Source organism: Hipposideros armiger, unplaced genomic scaffold (assembly GCF_001890085.2).
Source record: "Hipposideros armiger isolate ML-2016 unplaced genomic scaffold, ASM189008v1 scaffold_407, whole genome shotgun sequence".
NCBI classification, from domain to species: domain Eukaryota; kingdom Metazoa; phylum Chordata; class Mammalia; order Chiroptera; family Hipposideridae; genus Hipposideros; species Hipposideros armiger.
The window spans coordinates 1471043-1476961 of record NW_017731757.1 but is presented as its reverse complement, the minus strand read 5'-3'; positions in this window follow the sequence as shown (position 1 = coordinate 1476961).

The following is a 5919-nucleotide window of genomic DNA, read 5'->3' as shown; positions in this document are numbered from 1 at the left end:
ACTGTTTTTGTCTGGGAAGCACTTCTCTTCTCAAAGGAAAAAAAAATAAACTAAAATATAAGCCACCATTAGGGGTATAAAAAAGATGGTAGATAGCTGGAAAACGGATTATGCGGTGCAACAGTATGAAACAACCCACAGCACCAAAAGCCAGGGCTGCTAGGGATCAATTACCACTGAGCCCGTAATGATCTTCTTACATCAAAAGCCCTTTCAAGACATAGCAACATACCTGCCCTGCAAAGACTCTTGAACCGGAGGATAACGTAATCATCAATACTATATCCTTTCTCTTTTGTGAGCACTTTAGAAAAAGCCCTGCAGAGTAGTGACTCTAGTATTATGTGTCATTTTAAACAATACCTTGAAACCATAATGCAATCTTACTCCTGAAATGTGAAGTATTTGCTGCCACGGTGGGTACACCTGGCACGTCTGGTTCCTAATAAAATAAATCCGTGATTTTTCTTTTCATTTGCTTTCTCACTTCTTGCCCGGCTGAGTAGGTTGCAAATCAGTTGAACTTACCCTTCTTTTCTGTTTTGTTTCAGGATCTGGTATTTGTTTGTGCTTTATCTTCCCCTACCTCTTAATAAAAAGAGTAAACCAGTCTGCCTGTGAGAGTATTGACTGTGCTAAGAATGCGGGATTGTGTTGCAAAGGAGCTCAGGCCTGCAATGTTATCACTCAGCAGGACTGGGTCCCATCAGAAGGCACATGGTGTGCCATGACGTAGCTGGTCTTCGGCCACAAAAGCAGACTTTTCTCTGTGAATTAGACAAACCACACAAAAGGCAACAATAGCTAGCATAAACACCATTTAATACTATTCACAGGCTATTGAAGAGATGGGCGTTGACTAAGAATTGCAGCAAAGCCAGGACATTGTGGTCAGATGAAAGGAGGCCTAGTGAACAGGAAGCATCATTGGAGCAGGCTGACAGTAACCATATAACGGCAGGATTGTGGGGCTGGCATTTACCCCAAGGGTCTTTACAGTCAGAAAAATAAAGAGAAATTAAAGCATAAGGAATCCTCTTTGTGGGCACTTAAAGCCCATGAAGCAACACAAGAAGCTATACAATTGTCTTTTCAAGACTCGTCTGTGCTTTAGATAATTATGAAAAGGAAACATTTGGGATGTGCTTACTTATAGGATTCGGTATCACCCATTGGGAAAACTTGTCTACGAAAACAGATGAAATTTTCACAGCAACATGAAAGGTTGTATAAGCTTTTGCCTCATTTTAAAACAGGAAGCGCTAACTGCAGCTGGATTCATCAAGCCATTCACCATTTCTGGCAGCCTCTTTTTGGTACATGAGGTGTCCATGGCAGGACTCCCCTCATTTTTCACCAAGTGAATCAAGAAAAGGAACATTAAATAATTTATGAAACTAAATAAACCCTTGGAGATATCCATCCCTTGGTCTAATAGGCAATAATTTATATGGACATTTTAAAATAGGAATTTTGAAGCAAACCTGTAATGATAATTATTCTTTGATGCATACTGAGCTACATTTTTTTTTAAAGCATAATGGTGTACCAAATACACTGAGGAAGATTAGGGATGAAAACACATGAAGGTTTTAGAAGGGATCCTAGAAAGTTCTTGAATGTCATTTTATTGAGGGAGAAATGAGAGCCAGGGAATTAAGTGACCAGCCATAGTCACATCACTATAACAGTGGCTCAGGCTAGACCCCAGGTGCCCTTTCCACTATTTTGAATATAGAAATATAGAACATACATAAATATAAAATACAGAAAACATTTCTTGAATGTAGAAATAATGATCTTCGAGATAAAATAAACTTTTTGGTTGCTTATTTAGTGATTTAACTTTGAATATTTGCTTAACCTCCCCATGCCTCAGTTTTACTGTCTCAACAATAGGACTAGCCTACCTCATAGGGCTGTTGAGAGGGATTAAATGAGGTAGTGTATATAAAGCACTTAGATTGGTACCTGGCACCAAGTAGCACTACATAAATGTCTGCTGTTCTTATTGTTTGCTTATAAAACAGCAGAGGAATTGGAAGCCCACAACCTCATGGAATTCTGGGGCCTCAGGAACATCTGGGTCGTTTAAGGTTGGCCAACAGCTCCTACAGCAGGTGACGGGTCAGCAGACCCAAGAGGTTCGATTGGCCCAAAGCAGAAGCATTGACAGGACCAGTTCTAGGGCCTTCTAGCTGCAGACCAGAGCTTTTTCTCTAACACTGTTATTATGTCTCTTAAGATATTAAAAAAAAACACCCTGTAAGAATAAAAGTTGACTATCTACATTAAATCTCTCTTTTCTACAGAGCAGTGGTTCCCAAACTTTAGAAGCAGCAGGAGGAGGAGGGGACGGAGGAAGAGGAGAAGAAGGAAGAGAAGAAGAAGTGTGAGAGGTCTTTTCTTAACATAGTCTAAATACATAGGTCTTATGTGGGGCCAGGAGGCTGTATTTTTAAAAAGCACACCCCCACGCACATGCCAGGTGATTTTCAGGTAAGTTGTCCAAAGACTACACTTTGAGAAAAATTACCTTAAATCGTAGATTCCTTTCATTCTTCCCACCTCTTCCTTCTGGTGGGCCTCCATTTAATTTTCTTATTTGTACTCTGGGTCAACTATTGCCAGCTACCTTGGTTTGCTAGCAGTGATGCTAATGCACAGAAGAATTCTTTCATACCAGGAAATGAACTAGCAAAAGCTAGCTCTACTGGAGCCAAACCATTTAGCCATCTCAAAGCCCAGAATTCTGATGTTGACTCTAGCCAATCGTCCTGCCAACGTGAGCACAGTGTTGCAGAGGAGTGGAACGGATCATCGCCACAGTAGGCAAAGCTCCATAAAACACACGCTCCACTGAGTGGTGGGTGTATCAACATCAGACATTCATTTATTCATCTACTGATAATCTACATCAAGAACTATGGTTCTGGAAAAGAGAGACTTTAAACTAAACAATCCACAATACCTTCAACCCTCAGGCAGATTGTAATCTAGTAGGGAAAGTAAATCATATACACACTTATCTTTGAATAAAAGGTGCTTTATATCATCCAGGCTGTTCTGAATCTAGTTCAGCTGCTGATTTTTCTTTCCTTTTTTTCCCTGAAGTTGCAGAAAGTTAACACAGGGATCAGATAAGGGGAGAAAAGCCGGAGCAAAGAACATAAAGCAGGAAGAGGCCATCTACTGGCAGTTTTCTTTTTGTCCACTTCGCCTTCCTTATTCAGGTTTGCCTGACACCTGTGTGCATCCAGAAAAGTTAGTGTGCATACATCTTTCCTATATCACTTTAGTCCCATCCAAAAAGGTATACTGAGCAAGTATTCTGTGCCGGGTACTATGAGCGGCCACAGTAATGGGAAAGGGGTGAAATGGGGCCTCTGGAGTCAAGCAGGCAGTGACAACTCTTTATAGGATGATTTGTTAGTGTTTCCTTTCTGCCTCAAACCGTGCATAAGACCTTTCTAATAATGGCCTTGTTTCATCTGTCCGATAATACTAATGGCATTATTACCCCATTTACATTGAAGACACTGAGGCTTGCTTGGGGAGGTCAAATAATTTTCCAGCATCACACAGCTGGCCCAGCCTGATTCTGAAGCTCTTAGCCTTCACGTCTCTGCATGTTTGAACACATATTTTCTGTGCAACTACTATATGCCAAGTACAGTGCTAGACAGAGATTACATTAATACAATGTAATGAGTTATGGAATACCAACACTGTTCACTGATAATAAAACAGTGGTTCTCAACCAGAGGCAATTCTGTCGTCGGGGATATTTGTCAATGTTTGGAAATATTTTGGTGAGCAGCAGAGAATGTGTGGGCAGGTAGGGGGACAATGAGCCTGGATAGGTGGGGAGGGCCAGGAGGAAGAGCAAACTTGCCTGCGAGGCTGAGTGTGCTTTGCCCCCATCAAGGGAAGTGGCAAAGGCAGGACGCAGAGTGGGGAGGGGACTGGCAGTAGAGACCATTCTAACGAGGGCAATCTGGAGCACAGGACTGACCGCCCAAATGGAGAGGAGAAGATGCACAAGACACTGCCAACATGGAATCAACTCACTTTGGCCACTTAGTGGGGTGAAGACGAGGGAGACCCAAGCCCCAGTTCACAGTGTCGGGGACTGGGAGGTGTTGAAGTGACAGAAGCAACCGTTGCAGGTAGGCTGGTTCCTCAGGATGAGTCTCATGTTGGCCTCTGTATTGTTTCATTCAACCAACTATAGGTAATGATGAGTATGATACACTGGCTCCATTCCCATAGATCCAGAAATTGAAACTACAAGTTTATCTACAAATAAAGTCAAGTTCCCCTCATTCTTGGGGCTATGGGAGTTCACAGGAAAGGGGAACCTAAAAATATCCCCAGAAAGCGGACCTAAGCCTACTCTTTTAGAGTGAACACATAAGAACCAGGAGACAATGAACTCGTCCTAGGAGGATAAGAGATGGACAATCAAGTGTGACTCAGAGGTATGACTGAAGCTATATCTGAAGTTGTAACCTCAGCACTTGTAGTCTATATACATCAGTCTTTCACAAATCTTGTTTGCATGACTAAATCCTACTATACTTGTCCAACCTCAGGCCTCCTGGCAAGATTCTTTGGGTTTGCCAAAATATATTTTATAGGCTATACAAAGGTAAACGTTAGCTCAGCTCCTGTTTAAGTCATTACAATTTCTCAATTATTGGTATAAAACAAATAAAACTCAATTAGACTTTAAAATGCATGATTATACCCAGAGTTTTAATAATTGTAAAAGTTACAGATAATGGTAGACAATAGAATTGACTATTTTTGTCTCATTTTTGTTCTTGTAATATCAGAGGCCACTAAAACTCTAAATAAAAAATAATTCTAACCTCATAAACTTTGAAATCAACTCAATGAACTTAATAAATTGTATTCGCATGACATAAAGGATTTATTTTAAATACCATTGGAAAATGAATATATGCACAAATTTAGACAATATTCGTGGTTTATAGCAAATTAAAGAAGATTAATAAAATACTCCAGGCAACATTTTAAAGAATACAAGACTTCAATAATTACTTGGCTTGTTCTCGGCATTTAATTATTGAGTGCAAAATCTTGACTGAGTTTATCCTCATCATTGGCATCCATTAGACACTCAGGTTTTCATTTTGTCAGTGAAATTACCCCAATTTTGATTACAAATCATTATAGCATCACACAGTTAACACTGACTGTCTAGTTGGTAAAATTGGCAGTTGCCCCTTTATCTGAGTCATATATAACAGTCAGCAACCCTGAATAAGAGGATGTTTGCTTTTTCCCTGACTATGCTGAAGAAGAAAGCTGTGAGCGGAGGAATGGAGGCAGAGGAGTGCGGAACTCCCTTCTTTGGGAAGTTTTTCATGACAGTGGCCTCCAGATGGGCAGTGCTGGCAGCTTTCTGGCGGCCTGTGTGAACTGTATGATCTCATGCCTTTTCTGAGCCCAGGGACAGCACTGAAGGGCTTTATTTGCACTGCACCTGCCCTGTAAGCAACAGCATTGATTTCTGCTCCCAGAAACCCTCAATAAGCGGAACTATTCACTGGGTATGCTGCCCTGTTTATCACCCGGGAAGAAGGGTCTAGTCTAGGTTCTCTGCCTCTCATGCCTATAAGTGATGGAAATTTTATCTTTATTTTCCAGAGTATTTATTTTTGTAAGATACTGCAGAGACCAGAAACCCACACACAGCCTTAGCTCTGGATCCATGAGAAATGACACAACATAATAGTTCATTATTAAAAAAAAAAAAAGATATAGCATTATAGTCAGCTCCTGCCCACTGACTCAGTAAATGTCTCATACCCAGAAGAAGTCAAAGGAAAGCATTAAAATGACACTTTCTCCTCTGTTTCTTACTGGAATTTCTTTCTTTCTTTCTTTCTT